The sequence below is a fragment of the Phascolarctos cinereus genome, unplaced genomic scaffold (genome assembly GCF_003287225.1).
Source record: "Phascolarctos cinereus isolate Bilbo 61053 unplaced genomic scaffold, phaCin_HiC Scaffold_5;HRSCAF=322, whole genome shotgun sequence".
Lineage (NCBI taxonomy): Eukaryota > Metazoa > Chordata > Mammalia > Diprotodontia > Phascolarctidae > Phascolarctos > Phascolarctos cinereus.
This window is the reverse complement of record NW_027555958.1, coordinates 107,231,936-107,248,975: the sequence shown is the minus strand read 5'-3', so window position 1 is coordinate 107,248,975 and position 17,040 is coordinate 107,231,936. Positions and strand designations below refer to the sequence as shown.

Genomic DNA, 17,040 nt, shown 5'->3' with positions numbered 1-17,040 from the left:
AGACCTGTGATTTAGAAAGCTTAACCTGACAGCAAAAGAGAGGAAGGAAACAGAGATAGAGGAGACATGAGGCAGAGAGGCCAATCAGAATGCTACCGTGATAGTCCAGGCGTAAAGTGATGAGGCCCCGCACCAGGGTTGTGGCAGTGTTAGAAGACAAAAGGGGGGCGTATATGAGAGATGTTACAAAAGTAGAAATAATAAGATTTAGCAGAGTATTGGATATGGGGAATGAGAGTAACAATAGAGGATGTTTGGGTGACTGGGAGGATGGCAGGGCCCTTGACAGTAGGAGGAAAGTTTCAAAGTAGGAATGGTTTGGAAGGAAATCATGAGTATTATTGAAAGTAAAATGAAGGGTAGGGAAAATCTATCAAAATACTTATCTCTGCCTGTCAAGTACTGAATAGTATCTCTATCCATAAATTTCTATGAAGACTAAGAGGGAGAGGTAATAAACTGAGGTCAACCCAATTTATGCAAAATTATCATATTGAATTATTTACATAGTAGTTTGGGGAAAAGAATATTACTCCTCTTTCTCTCCCTTTTTATGTTTTCATGTAACTAGATATTAGTGCTGGGTTTTTAAATGGTATCAAACAACCATCTGGTGACAAATATAGAAGATAAAAAAATAAGCTAATGGAGGAAGAGGAATCCAGATTGTCACAGCCATGGCAGAAATAGCTAACTACAGATGTGGAGATAACTGCTAGAAAAACAAATAGAAAAAAAAATCCATTTGCGCAGGACACAAATCTCACTCACTGAGAAGCACAGTGAAAGTACTACTTTTATCCCAGACAGCTCTGAAATAAAAGAAACTCACTCTCAATGTCCAACTGCCAAAAAGAGTGACAACCAATTGTCATTTCAGTAATTGTTTAAAAAAACAACAAAACACAACCTTTTACATTCTACTAATTTTAAATGAACTTCCCTCAGGGCCAAATAGCAGTAATTAAATTAGATACTATTTAATACAATGGACTCCAAAGAAGGGTGCACGTACCCTAGAGGTGTGAAGGGTAGGGCAAAGGAAGAAAATACTGAAACTGAAGAGGGAAGCATAACTGTGCAGCAAACTAGCAGCTGCTCCCTGCTTCAGATACTCTCCCTTCCTCTGCCTAGACCCGTGACAGATTTCACCATAGCGTTACTCCCGTGAGCTCCTCCCCAGACAAGCAGGCCAGAAGGGAGGCAGGCAAGTGGGTAGGCAGTCATTCCCCATCAGGCTCCCACACTCCCTGTGCTCTACTTATCCATACCTCCTAAGACACAGCAGCACCACAATCTTCTACACCCAGCCCTTAGCCCAGGCACATGAGCCTATGCAGCTCATCTGAGCTCTTCTCTCTACTATTAGCTCTTGCTCTCTTGGAAACAGCAGCCAGAGAGCAAGAGACAGCTCTTGCCAGCTTGGGAGGAGCTGAAGCAAGAACAGTCATGAAGCAGGCACAGTGACAGTAGCAGCAGCAGTAACCACCACAGAATCCTCCCCTCTGTGAGCTGCTGCCACTGATGTTTTTCTGTTGCTGCTGCTGCTGCTGCTGTTGCTCTGGAGCTCCAATAACTGAGCACAAAACTTCCTCACATCTGTAATCTTGCCCCTAAGATGAGCCCATCACCTTAGAAATGAAATAAAAGCAAAAAATAAACAAACGAAACCACTTAGGAGAGCTTGGGAATAAAGGAAGTAGGAAACTAGGGCCAGCTGCTCTTCTGCTGCTACTTTCTCTCTACATTCTGGACTACCCTTCCCACCCCCATCAAGAAAGATAGAAGCTTACTAGCCAAAATTAATAAAAATCTTTTCATAATTGGTGGGCAGGATTTAGAAATGTGTATCGTGATTTAGCAAATGCAGCCATAAGCATGTATAGTGGAAGCTCTCATCTCTTCCCACCTAGATTACTGCAATAGTCTTCAGGTTGGTCTCCCGGGCTCAATTCTCTCCCAACTCCATCCTCTACCATCCTCCACCCTGTGGTCTTCTAGGGGCAGCTAGGTGGCACAGTTGTTTTGAGGGGTTTACGGGGAGAGTTCAGCTGGGTTGCTGTCTATATTCTGCCATCTTGGCTCTGATCCCCCCCTCCCAATTCCTCTTAATGTTAGTGCCTTCCTTCTGTTGATTATCTCCAATTTATCTAGGGGCAGTCAGGAGGACGGGAGTTCAAATCCAGCCTCAGACCAAACACTTGACACTTACTAGCTGTATAACCCTGGGCAAGTCACTTAACCCTAACTGCCTAAAAATAAACAAACAAAAAAAAAAGATCTTCTAAAATGCACATCTGGTCATGTAACCACCCTACCAACCCTGCCACATTCTATAAACTCCAGTGGCTTGCAGGATCAAATATAAAATCATTTGGCATTCAAAGATCTAGTCCCCCATAACTTCCTAGTCTTCTTACACTTCACTCTCCCTCAGCACTCTTCAATCTAATGACACTGGCTTCCTTGATGTTCTTTGTGCAAGACACTGCATGTCCCCCTACCCATCTCCCATGCATGGAATTCTCATCCTTCTTATCCATCCCCTAGCTTACCAGGCTTCTTTCAAGTTCCAAATAAAATCCCACTTTTTATAAGAAGCTTTTTACCAATCCCACTGTATATATATTTAAAACTTATTACTTATTTTTATATTCTTTTCTTTTTAAATTCTGAGTTCTAAATTTTCTGCCTTCTTCCCACCTCTCCCCCATCCATTGAGAAAGATAAGCAAAATGGTATCAATTATACATGAAATTAAGCAAAACATATTTCACATTTTCTTCTAACCTATTTTTTCATTCTTTGACTTTGTTTATAGTTTCTTGACGTCTTGTGGAGGCATTATCTTCTACTTGCCCAATTCTAATTTTTAAGGAATTATTTTCTTCAATGAGTCTTTGTACCTCTTTTTCCATTTGGCCAATTCTGCTTTTTAAGAAGTTCTTCTCTTCAGTGGATTTTTGTGACTCTTTTACAATTTGGCCAATTCTGATTTTTAAGGTATTATTTTCTTCAGTATTTTTGTTCCTCTTTTTACCAAGTTGCTAATTCTTTTTTTCATAATTTTCTTATATCACTCTCATTTCTTCTCCCAATTTTTCTTCTAATACTCTTTATCTCTTTCTTTAACTATTCCAGGAATTCTTATTGGGCTGGAGTCCAATTAGCATTTTTGGAGGCTTTGCGTATAGCTAGTTTTACATTGTTTTCTTCTTTCCAGTTTATGTCTTGGTTTTCCATGCTACTGTAATAGATTTTTATGGTCAGTTGTTTACTCGTTTTTCCAGCCTATTCCCTGACTTTGCACTTTATGATAAAGTAGGGCTCTGCTCACTGAGAATGGGGAAGCATTGTCCCAAGCTTCAGCCTTTTTCATACTGTTGTTTTTCGAGCTAGTTCTGAGAGTCTGCATGTTTTTGGTGCTTCCAAGATGATGTGATCTAGGGAGAGGTGTGGTCACTGCTCTCCTGATCTGTGCTCTGGTTTTTACTCATGAAGGACCCCTGTTCCTCTGTAGCCACAAGAGCTAGTGCTCCTCTATTCCTTGGAACCATAACCATGGGTCCTGCTTGCTTATGGCCTAGAACAAGTGCTCCTCTGCATCCTAGAACTATGACCCAGAGCTAGGAATGTGCAACAGAATTGCCAACCAGTGCCAGCTGCACCGAATGACAGCAAACGGTCCTTTTAAATCTCTTTCTGACCAGCTGTCCAACCCCCTTTCCGTCCCTGGGCTGAGAGACTGCCCAAAGCTATTGCAGCTGCCTCCAAAGCCTACCATTTGTGCTACTGCTCTGCTCCAGGTGGGTTCCCACCACAGTGTCACAGACCTCTCCTGACAACCTCTTAAGTTGTCTTAAGAAAAATGTCTCACTCTGACCTTATCTTGGCTCTGCTGCTCCAAAATTTGATTTGAGGAGTTATTTTAAAGTTGTTTTGAGGGGTTTACTGGGAGAGTTCAGCTGGGTTGCTGTCTGTATTCTGCCATCTTGGCTCTGACCCCCCCCCCAATTCCTCTTAATGTTAGTGCCTTCCTTCTGTTGATTATCTCAATTTATCTCATATATATCATGTCTGTACATAATTGTGTGAATGGTGCTTAGCATAGTACCTGGAACATAGTAATTGCATAATAAATGCCTGTTGACTGAAATATATACAAAATATAACAAATATTACAAGGTGATTTGGTGGGGAGGGCACTATTGGCTGGGATCATCAAAAAGGAATTCAGGTTAAAGGTGATTTTTGAGTTGAATGTTGAATAAAACAAAGAATTCTGAATTAGAGATAAAGAAGGAATGCCTTTCAGAAATGGGAGAAACAGCAAGTCTAAAGGCATGGAAATGGAAATGAAATGACAAGCAGGAGGTCAGTCAGGCTGAACCACAAAATACCAGGAAGGGAATCATATAACAAGGTTGGAAAAGGAGATGAGGACCAAATTATGACAGCATTTAAAGACCAAACTAAGTTTAGATTGAGGAGAGGAATGACATTGTCAAGTCTGCATTCTAGGAAAATCATTTACCAGCTGGGTGATGCATTGAAATTGAGAAAGATGAGAAAGACAAATTAGGAGATTAAATCAATCTCTACATATATAAAGGGGTGTGTGTGTGTGTGTGTGTGTGTGTGTGTGTGTGTAGTGTGTGTGTGTGAGAGAGACAGAGAGAGAGAAAGAGAGAGATAAAGAGAGAGAGAGAGATAAAGAGAGAGAGAGAGATTTCTTGGACCAATCTTTTGAGAATGCTGAAGATTTTCTTATATTATAGCTATGTATACAATTCTTCCCCTCTGCTAAAATAGGAACTTCATCTTTTTTATCTTTTTTTTTTCTGGTGAGGCAATTGGGGTTAAGTGACTTGCCCATGGTCACACAGCTAGTAAATGTCAAGTGTCTAAGACCAGATTTGAACTCAGGTGCTTCTGACTCCAGGGCAAGAGCTCTACTCGCTGAGCCGCTAAGCTGCCCTTATCTTTCTTTATCTATTCCCATTTCCTGGCAGCCAACCTTGTGCCTTGAATTAAATTTGTTTAATTTCCAAATTAATATCCCTTTTTACCCAGATGAAAAGTTCAGAACTCTAAAAAAGTCATTCTAGTTCTCTGGCCTAGAATATTCCACAGTTATTTGTCTCTTCATATCCTGCGTAATAAAACAGATAATGTTTTCAAAAGGCAGTTAAAACAACCAGCTTTTTTAGCCACAATGACACATAGATGATGGTGATTACCATCAGTAGCATCTTCTTTGAATACCAACTTCAGCCTATGCTAATGAACTGTGCTGAGTTTTAACAAAAACAAATCACATGAACACACACACACACACACAGACACACACACACACAATCATATAATTCTTGCCCTCTGGGATGCTGACAGAACAATAAAAGGTTGCACAGCACCCCCCTCACCAAACAACAAGCAGAAAGATAAGATCACCAAAATAATACTTGTGAAGATATATCAGGATTTTCATTATCAAGAACTCTCGACTAAACACTTAGCATGATGGAAATTTAAAAAAAATATATATATATGTGTGTGTGTGTGTGTGTGTGTGTGTATAATATAAGTATACATGTGTATGTATATGTATGTGTGTATATGTTTGTGTATGTGAAAGATCCTATTCCCAGTTCTAAAAATTCTATATGGTATTAGCAATTATGGTTTTGCACTGAAGAATGTATGATTTAATCATCAGACTTTGGTGGAAGAAGGAAAAGGGAGAGACAGATCAAAATTGGAAGGTACCTTAGGAGGCCACCTGGTCCAGCTGCCTCTTCTATAGATGAGGAAACAGAGACACAAATTAATTCATCCAAAGTCACACATACAGGTGTACATAGAGGATGGGCTGGTCTAGGATCACACAGAGAATAAGTGGCACATATGGGATTTCAACTCCTATCCTCTGATCTCAAACCCAGCCCACTTTCCACTATGTCAAACGTCCCCCCTCAGAGATGAGATCCTCATTTCACTTCAGGCCAGGATCCTAACTTGTCTAAAAGCAACCCTCGAAGAGCACACCTCCTTTAGGCCTGAATAAGTCAAGAACTGACTATTCTTCACATCTGTGGGTTACAAATCACAATCAGACCTTTTGCTCTCGAAACTGTTCCCAAAGAGGTTTTGCAGCTGTTTGCAGTCAGCTAATGGATAAGTCTAAAAGATAAGTGATGAAGTTACAACGTGGAGTAACAGAATGAGAATCAGAAACCAACATTTTACCCTCTATTCTTCAGGGGGCAATTTTTTTTAAGGCAGATAATAAAAATCATTCCAGGGAAAGCAGGTGGGACATTATCATCACAAACCCTTTCCTCCTGAGGAAAGAGCTACAACAACAGAAGAAAAAGCTTAATAGAACAGATGGTTTGATACAGGCTATTGGGAACTTGTGTACACAGTTAGAAAGGATGGTCTTTAGTGTTCCCTAAATGCAGTTTCTGATAGGAGAAGCAAATTCCAAGTAACTAAAGGACACTTGTGAAAATGTCATTTGGTAAATAGTGACAACACTTGATTTGTGCAAAAGAAGAAGCCTAGAGGTCATTTCTTAACATATGCTAGATAGGTCTTGGTTTTACTGATAAATAAACTGATCACATCTGGAGAAAGCTATGATGCGGCAGTAAGAACCTTTAGAGCACAGTTCCTAATGGAACACAGAAGGATGCTTATCTCCCCAGATCACCATCAAAATGGAATGTCCCCAGAAGACTTGCTTCACTTTGAAGCGGCAAGATCAAGGAACACATGGTACAGGCAAGATCTTACAGACTGCTTGATCACTTCTAACTGAAAAAGAGATGCTTTCAAGGCAATTACTTATGGAAATGGCACAGTCTTAAAAGCAGGGAAGGAACACTTTGGTCTACCAAGAGTCCCAGAAAAACAATCACATGCCACGTGAAAACACAAAGCATTTAATTTGGGATTTTGATTTTTTTTTTTGTTTAAGAGATATATAAAATGTTCAACACGGTGGGTGGTAGAGTGTTTAGAGCACTGCGCTGGAAGTCAGAAGGAGCAGAGTTCAATTATTGCCTCAAACACTTCCCACATGTGTGACCACAGACAAGGCATTTAACCTCTCTCACCCTCAGTTTCCCCATTCGTAAAATGAGTGGAGTTGACCTTGATGGCCTCAAAGGTCCCTTCTAGTTCTAAATATATGATCCTATTACCCTCCTTATTTTGAAATTAAGAACACAAATATAAAATTTTAATATAATAAATGAAGTACACAAGCCAAGAAGACCAAGGTTAAGGTCTTGCCTCTGACACATACAGACCATGTGATTCTGAGCAGGTCATTTAACCTCCTAGTAGTCTAGGCAATTCTTTAAAACTATTAGTTGCACAGAAGTTGCCAATCTTCACTAGTAGAGGGAATTCCCAGCCCTTCTCTTTATGTAAGAGCCATTTCCCAACAGATAAGTAGGCAAAGGATATAAACAATTTTCAAAACATTTCTTGTTCAGTCATGTCTGACACTTTATGACCCAATTTGGGATTTTTTTTTAGCAAAGAAACTGGAGTGGTTTATCATTTTCTTCTCCAGTTCATTTGAAAGATGAGGAACTAAGGCAAACAGGGAGAAGTGACTTGACCAGGGTCACACAACTAATAAGTATCTGAGGCCATATTTGAGCTCAGGAAGATGAGTCTTCCTGATTTCATGCCCTGTACTCCATATACTCCACCACCTAGCAAAATATGAATTATCATATGAAAATGTGCTTCAAATCACTAATAATAAGAGAAACATACATTAAAAGTCCTCTGAGGTTTCATCTTATACTCCGCAATATAGAAAGATGACAAAAATGTAAAAAAGTTTTTAAAAAGCTTAAAAGGGCTGTAGGAAGATAAGCATACTAATATACTTGGTAGATTTTTTAACTGATCCTATAATGCTGGAAAATAACAATTATTAGAGAAAAGTCATCAAATTATTCATACCCTTTGTCTCAAGGAAGTCAAACAGAACAAAGAGTTCAGCATATCATATCAGCCTTTTTTTGCTCGCAAAAACACTAAAAGCAAAGTGGGAGAAAGAATGTGACCAATAAGATGGAGGACTAGACATTTTCTCCGATCCTCATGACCTTTTGAACATCTCTGAGACAGGAATTACTCACAAAGAGATAAAGCAATTTCACCTGTTTCTACAGACACTAATAACCCTAACATGGGAACAACATGCTGAACTAACAACAGAGAAGGCTAATCTCTAATTCCTGATGCTCTCACTCAAACCACTGGGCACCACCACTTTGTCAGAATGGCATAAACCCACCCAATAGCAACAGAACTCAACTCTGCACCCTTTCTGCTGTACCATGAAAAGCCAAAAGTCAGAAGTCTGCTGTGCTATCCCAGTATGGCAACACGGCTACTTGTCCTGCAAAAACTAGAGAACTGAGAAACAGAGAGAAGGGGGACAGTGCACCAGAGTGCATTGCGAGGCTTTGCAAAGCTGGAAACAAAAGAGGCTGGCAGCCATCTGAAACTAGTTCCGCCCCCTTGAAATCACTTGGGTCAGAGTTTGAGACTGATCAAAAGTGAATTCCCCAGTGTGGGAAGAGGCTGGGATAGCTTTGAGGTCAAGCCCCAAGAGAATCCACAATCAAAGAGGAAGGAGTCAGAAATTGTGCAATAGGGGAATGTAAAGAAAAACAGATGGAACCTTATCCAAGATTTCAGAAGGAAGAAAACTCAGTTAAAGATTTTGACTACAAGCAATTAAGCCAACAGGGGAAATGTTAATCACAGGAGGGAAAACAGCCTCCAGATCATCCAAATATTTACAAATAAATATTGCAAGACAAATAAAAATGAATTAGCACTTAAGGAAGTAGAGTACCCAGTGGATTCCCAAGAGAACATGGAAGCTCAGCAGGCTGAATGGTTTCAAGAGGACTTAAAAAACTACTGTTGCTTCACTGACTGATATGAATGTACTGCATGCTGTGCAGTAAAAATGACAAATAATAAGAATTCAGTAAGACATTTGTAGCGTGGGCGTTCAGCCAGTCTATCCAAAAGCCAGGCTACTATATATCCCCCACCCCAATGGTTTTGGAGTACCTGGAGGATGCTTTTCTTGAGCACCTACTGTGTTCACACACACACACACACACACACAACACACACACACACACACACACCCCCAATATGAGTTTTTGTCTTGACTATTTCTGGGCTAATATTCCAAAGGTCACTCACTGCAATCCAGACTCTGCAATGCTGAAATACTGGAGCACATCTGTTGATCTTTTGAATTCCCAAGGTCAGAGACTCCAATCTTCTCTACCTAAAAGAGGAAAGGACAAATGCAGCAGAAAGACCAAGTCCCACTTATGGGGCAATAAAGCTTCAGAAGAAAGAAGGTCCTGAGGCATCTCCCCTTACAGATTCATCCCTCACCAGTCACATTTTTAAATGCATAAAAGAAGCCAATTATATTAAAACAGTTATCAAAATATTTTGAACAAGCAAATTTACAGACCTAAACTGTGAAGAACTTCTGATGTAGACAAAATGTAATTCTATGTCATAGCAGTAGTTCAGATATTTATAGAAAATATTTGACATCACATCTCTCCTGATAACCATCACCATTTACTTCAGGTTTTTTCATAATACAGGCCCCAGGGATAGGGGATGTTAATAATAATAGCTAACAGCTACACTTACTTTTAATGTGCCAGGCACTGTACTAAGTGGTTTATCATTATTATCTCATTTTATCTGGGTAACCACCCTGGGAAATAAGAGCTATTATTGTTCCCATTTTGCAGATGAGGAAACTGAGGCAGAGAGCAGTTCAGTGACTTGTTCAGGGTCACAGAGCTAGTAAGTATCTGAAGCCAGATTTAAACTCAGCTCTTCCTGACTTTAGGCTTGGTGATTTTTCCATTTCAATGTCTAGACTTGGGTTGAAGGGAACAGTGAGAGCCAACCGAGGGCAATTTAGAGCAAGGGCAGGGTTTATTGATTTTTCATTTCTATAAATTACATGTGGCCACAGTTTAAAACTTCACAGGTAAATATGTGGTTTATGTTTAAGAGGCTAATTGTAACTACTAGGAAGAAATATCTATACCACTAGTTTTAACAAAAAGGAAAACTAACAAAACATTTGTCACAGGTCTTTAGAATAAAAGTAGCACATGAACACTCTGAGTAATTCCCATTTTAAAATACAATACACTAAGTTCTGTGGCAAATTTCCAGAAGATCTCCAACCATCTTCCATTTTTATGGTAAGCCAAATTCTGTAGTCATAAAGAAATGTGCTTTTTTTTGGGGGGGGAGGGGGAGATGGAAGAGGGACTACAATTAGCACATTGAGGGGGAAAGTATTCAAATATTCAACATCACTATTTTTTAATGTATTTTTTTTTAACCATTAAATACTTTAGCAACAGGCATGAACTACACCCTCACAATATCCCTGTGAGAGAGATAGCTTTGGAACAAGAAAGAGAAAAAGACAGAGAATGAGAAAAGAAAAAAAAACCTATATAATCTATTCATTATAAAGAAAAATATCTAACAGAGTAAAGGGACATATTTAGTTGTTGAATCTAGCTTAATTATGTCTTTATGTTAAAAGCAATTGGCAATTTGTCCTCTAAGCAACTTTCCTCTTAAGAATATGTTTAATTTATAAGAAAATGTAATGCATTTAACTGACAGCTGTAATATTCAGCCTATAACCACTAGTGGGTTGAAAAAAGGATTTTTTTAAATTGAAAATGTGTTTCTTTTAACTAGAAAGTCTTAGAAAGATATAGACAATGCAATTCTACTGGTCTTTCATTCACAAATAGCATGAAGCAAATCCCTGGATAATTATCATAGGTCTTGAAGTTTTACTTCAATATTTCTCATTTAAATCAGATGTGGGGTTGCCTCTGGGAGGCATGGGCAAATTGAATAATGATGGGAATAGGGAGGAATTCTCGTTCCATTTTGTAACATACTGTGCAGTGACATTACAAACTCACTGTCACACCAAGGAATCCTGGCTACAAAAGGTAAGGAATTAAGAGGTTCTAAAATGTGTGAAAGCCTCACAGAAAAGCTCACTGAGGGATTGGCTGGGGAGTATTGAGATGCAAGGGGAAAGAAGCCTTGCTAATAAGAGTCTACCATGAAACACAGGTGCTACTGAAAGGAAAGCCCCCACTTTTTTGGGTATATACTTTTTTAGAAAAGAGTCCCTTATCCGCTTGGTGATGACATGGTGGAAGAAAACCAGAGGATCCTTTGTCTCTCTAGCCCAAGACTGTCCCTTCTTTGCCAACATCACCATAGCTATTGAGTTTCAAAATATGTTCAGATTCCTCACTGATGAATGGATGTTTTTTTTTTCAGAAGAAGAAGAAAAGAAAGGAAGGAAGAAAGGAAGAACATAGTAATATATTTACAACAATGAAGTCCCTGCCACCAACCACTCCCCCAACACACACACATACACATATACTTCTCTCCATGCCCTGCCCTTTCTCTTAAATAGAATATTCAAGGAGAATCCCTGACATGGTTTATAATAGCTTGCCAAAGGAGATGTTTCTATTTTAAAAGCAAAGGAAGAGCCTGCTGGTATCTATGACATGTCTTGTGATAAGTCACTGTTTAGAAGGTGCATGTATTGCTCCTGCCGCCTCCACGGGAATCTGGAAAACAACAGTGGAAGAAAAACCCTCTCTTGACGTCGATGCTATCTCCTCAAAATGTGCTGTGCAAGAAGGGAGGAGTTGGCCAACATCCTGGAAGAGAAACAAAATGAAAACTCTGGGCCTGGGAGCTCCAGTTGATTGACATCATGAGTTTCTCACAAAATGTGGAACACATAGGAACCCTACAGAATAAATGTTTAAAAATATGATGATGGAGCTTCAAATTGGCTGTATTTTTTTTTAATCCAAGAGACCGGGGAGTTCAAGATGCTTCTATATTATACTTCTTCTTTATTTTGTAATGTGATATTTGTACAAACTGTATCCCCAAAGACTTTGCTAAAAATAATACAACTATAGAGATAAATAATGAGTAATAGTAGAAAGGGAGCTGTAGTCAAGGGAGAAAAATATTTGCAGCTGAAGTTTGAATGAGGAGAAGCAGTGAGGTGAAGAGATCAGAAAATAGCTGCTGCAGATGGCAAAAGCTATCATGGGGAAGCTTGTCTGCCATCCAATCTTATGCAGATAGAGCCAATGGAAAAAGGTGTTAAAGGCAGTGGCAGAGATGGAGTCAATACTCTGGTAGAGTTTTAAACCAAGATGAGCATTTATGAACTGATGGCTAAAATAAGTGGAAATCCATTGGAATCGTATAAGGTCAAAGCTAATGTGGCCATACGTTATTCTTTGTTAATGAGGAAAAGGAAACAAGTTGGTGTTTAAGAGACCTGAATGGATTCTTTCTTGTTACATGTGGTCAGCGATATAAAGAGTATAAGCCTAGGATCAGAAATATTCAAGTAACACTGATTCATGAAATAAACTATTTGAAATCTGGTTGGGTTCTTCTTGAAAGATATGGTTAGGTTTTTACCATAATCACTTCTACTGTACAAGAAAAAAACTGTAAAACTAGCATTGGCCACACAAGAAGCATCTTGCTATTGGGTGAGATACTGTCCCCCAACCATCCAGTACACAAGACCTTCCCCATCTATGGTATGGCTTTTAGATTCACATGTAGTAGGGCAATTAAGCCAATTTTGTCAGAAGGTATAAATGTAGAGTATTAAGTTCTACAAGGGCAAGAACTATCTCCTTTTGTATTTACATCTCCAATACTTGGCATGTAGTAAGCGGTTAATAAATGATCTTTGTCCAGATCATGCCCACTAACAACAGACTCTGTCCTGGTCCCTCTACTCTTTTCCTTTGTGATCCCATTAACTTACATGGATTTCATTATCATCTATATGCTAATCATTGTCAGATGCCACTTCTTTCCTGACTCCCAGTCTTGCATCTCCAGCTGCCTATTGAATATCTCAAATTAGAGTTCCCTTGGACAATTTTAACTCAACATTTCCAAAAGTAAACTTGTTATCTTTTCTTCTCTTCTTAGAGGCAGCTAGTATGAGAGTAGACAGAGTGCTGGGTCAGGAGCACCTGATTTCAAAATTGGTCTCAGATACTTACTAGTTATATGATCTTGGACAAGTCAGTTTCTGTTTACCTCGGTAAAATGGGGATAATAATAGAACCTATCTCCCTGAGTTGTCGTGAGGCTCAAAGGAGATAATATTGCAAGGTGCTTAGCATAGGGCGTAACACATAGTTGGTTCTATATAAATGCTAGTTATTATTATTACATATTATTATAATATTATATATAAATGCTAGTTTATTATTATTTATTGTTAATAATATATCATAACATCTTTTCCTTGTTCAAGATTCCCATAAATGTTACCTCAAATTATTGAAGGGCAGAGAGTCATGTTGGAGGGTATGGGGGATTATGACAGTTTGGACATCTGTCTCTTAAAGCTATAAATGTCTTGGATACTGATTAATGTTAAATCCAATAGTGTTGCTTCTGGCAGACTCAAGCCTGAATTGCAGAGTACCTTATTAGTACAAAATATTTCCCAACAAGGGGCATAATGTGGATGATGAGCTGGAAAAGGAGACTTTTTTTTTCCTTAAATATTTGAAAAGCTTTCATCTGGAAGAGGGCTTAGATATTCTGTGCAAGTTCGGAAGGACAGAACCAGGATATGTTCCAATGGGCAGAAGTTACAGGGAGGCAGATTTCAACTCAATATAAGGAAGAACTTTCTCACTATTAGAATAACCCAAAAATGAAACGGGCTACCCTGTGAAATTGTGAATTTGTCATCACTGGGCATTTCTGTAATAAGGTAGGATACCCATCGCTCAAGTATCTTGTAGAAGGGACCCCTGCATGGTTCAGGAATTTGTACCAGATGACTTCTAAGATCTTTTTCCACTCCATGAATCTCTCATTTTAATGTAGCAACATACACAGTTCCAATCATAATCAAGATCCTATATGTGCAAAACAAATGGTAAGAATTAAAATGTTATATAGCCTTGAAGCAAAGCAAAAGCAACTGTCCAATAACACTAAAAAACGAGTGACCTACATCATGGTCTTACCCATCGGCACCCACCAGGGCTTAGTCAAATGAGACACCAACTTCTAATACTAAACAAAACAGAACAAAAACAAGCCAAATGATGATGAAGCAAGTCCTATGATGCTTTATCACCTTGCCTAATTAACCACCTCCTCCAGATGAAGACGTAAGAATCTGCTTTAGATCTGCAACTGAGTCAAATTGCAAAGAATCACTGAGAGGTGGGCTCACTGACCTCTTATAGTCATTACATATGATCTGGTCACATAATGTCTCCATTACAAGGAAGGATAAGAGTAAAGACAAAGTGAGGTCCTAGACAAATAGGATGAACTCTCACAGTCAAATAGAAGCCTATTCAGAAATCTATTCAGTCACCAAGGTTCCATGACTGCTAAAAAGACACAGCTCAGTAAGAGTCTATGAAAAAATTTGTAGGTTTCTGCATGTGGAAGCTAAGACAGAGAATTTGTTTCAAGGGTACTTTCCTCATAGCCAGCAAATTTATCTTTCCAAAACTTTTCCAAGTTTTATCTATCCATTTATCACTGTGTGTGAATTTATTTTTCTTCTAAATGTGTGGATGGAGCCTTCCTAAGATGTTTTATATATCCTTAAACCTCTCAGTAATGTAGTACTGGTTCTCACCACTTTATTAAAATTACATTCTTGAAGGTCACCAATTTCCAAATTCAAATACCTGTTCTTAGATCATTCCTCTTGATCTCTCTGTTATTAAAAGCAATATTCTATTTAAAATTAAGTACCTTGCTTGGAGGGAATGGGAGGGAAGGAAAGGAAGAGAAAGAAAAAGAAGCTGAGGGAAGGGGAAGGAGAGGGGAAATGGAAAATTATAAATATAAAATAGATAAAATTATACAAAGACAGTTATAAAAATCTGTAAAACTATAAAATTTGTAAGAGTCCTACACATTTGAGATTAGTAGACCTTTATCAGGAAAAACATGTGGATTCCTCCAGTGTTCTTGTTCGACTCTTGTCTCAACTGTACTTCTCTATGCCCTTTTTTGCTTCTTTCTTTTCCTTCTACTCCTTACTCTATTCTTTACATTTTTATTAGGCCTCACCCTTTGCAGTCCTTTCTTTTCTCCACCCAATGTCTTTAGAAGAATCATCCATTCTCATAATTTCAGCTATCAACTCTTTATAGATATTATATTTCCAACTTTAACTTCTCCATGCATCTCCACTTGGAACCTGACATCTTATCTCAACTCCTGGTTTCTTGTCCTATTCTCTTCCACTGACTGTGATCATGAGCAAGTCTTTGACTCTCCTGATTAGATGATTCTGAGAGTCCCTCATGAATTTAACATTTTTGGATGGTTCTTCTAAAAGCAAATAAACTATATTTCCCATCATAGCAGCTCACTCTATTGACTTCCTTATTATTGTCAGGGGTGCTATTATTATCCCCAGACTTTGAGGTACAAAAACATTATTGATTCTTCTTTATTCCTCATACCCCATATTCAGTTGGTCAGCAAATCTTGTCAATTTTTTCTTTCTAAAGAAGACAGGTAAGGCAGCTAGGTAGTGCAGTGGATAGAGCACCAGCCCTGGACTGAGGAGGACCTGAGTTCAAATCTGGCCTCAGACACATAACACTTACTAGCTGTATGACCCTGGGCAAGTCACTTAACCCCACTGCCTAACCAAAAAAAAAAAAAAACTAAAGAAGACAGGTAATATGATGTATAGGTAGCTGGCCTTGAAATCAGAAAAACCTATTTTCAACACTGACTCTGACACATCTGACTATGTGAATCTGGGCAAGTCACTTACTTTTTCAATATTCTAGACAATTTGTTAAGACTGTAAGTTGTAGAGCAGATGTTGATCTGCATTGTTGGATAAGAAGGGTAGTCCATTATATGCCAGGAATTGCACTAAATACTTTACAAATAATATCTCATTACTAGAGTGGATTTCTGTCTCAGAAGTTTCCTACACCAATGAAATCACAGATTTGGCTTAGGAAAAAAAAGCCCCTACCTTTCCCTTTCCATGCCCACTGTCATCATACTAATTAGTGCAAAGAACATAAGGGACAATCAGTTATAAAGTCCAGAATTTAGTTTTTTTTTTAATGTCATGATACAGAACCCATAGGAACCCAACAATTACATATGCTTAAAAGTCCATTTGATACCCCTCCTACCAAGGTGGCCAATTTTAAAACACATAGATTTGTAATAGTAGCTTTATTCCCACTACTTTTTTTTAAATACCTTTAATATTTATTTATTAGTTGAAGCTAAGTATTTTTATTGAGTTTGACCAAGTGAAGTCATGAGATCTTTTGCAGCCATTAGCCATCTCTTACCAAGTCCACCTCCTCCTGTTTCCTTCAGTATCCTTCCTTGGCATCCTCATACTTCTCCAGATCAGCTGCTGTTTTTGCTAGGAACAGAACTCTTCCAATTCTCCCCCTTCCAGAGCAACCAAGAGGCAGGAGCTCTCTTTTCCTCTTACTACACAAAGATATGCTTCCTTCAGTGTTAGCTATTTGGGGAAAAAAACCTGGCTGGTGATTAGATTTTTACATAATTTCTGGAATCCAGGAAGAGAAGCTGAATTATGCAATGCTGATTCAATTATATGAAGATTTAATATTTCATGTCATTATTACTGTTAATATTCTGGAAATAGGAAAGCCCAAGTACATCAACTAGATTAGAGCTACTACCCAAGGTATTTGCCACAGTGCTTCTCTACATTAAGAAGGCAATGAACCTTAGGGAAATCATCTGGAAAGTTAAAGTCAAATGTCTCCAACATAATAATAATTAATTGTGTATGTGGTGCTTAAGGTCTGCAGGGCCTTTTGGGCACACTATCTCCTTTGGGCTTCATAACAATCC

General features: G+C 38.6%; 1 long non-coding RNA gene across 7 annotated transcripts in view; it reads right to left on the bottom strand.

The window, feature by feature from the left end:
• The window catches only part of LOC110208521 (uncharacterized), a 107,450-nt gene that overhangs the window by 67,755 nt on the left and 22,655 nt on the right, over positions 1–17,040 (bottom strand). For 4 of the 7 annotated variants that reach the window (XR_013486919.1, XR_002324518.2, XR_013486917.1 and 1 more), the window contains 2 exons: positions 16,503–16,681; positions 9,250–9,337 (listed from right to left, as the gene is read on the bottom strand). The exons of 1 other annotated variant lie outside the window; for it this stretch is intronic. This is a non-coding gene — a long non-coding RNA (uncharacterized LOC110208521). The remainder of the gene's footprint in view (positions 1–9,249; positions 9,338–16,502; positions 16,682–17,040) is intronic. 2 more of the 7 variants (XR_013486920.1, XR_013486921.1) reach the window with 1 other exon arrangement.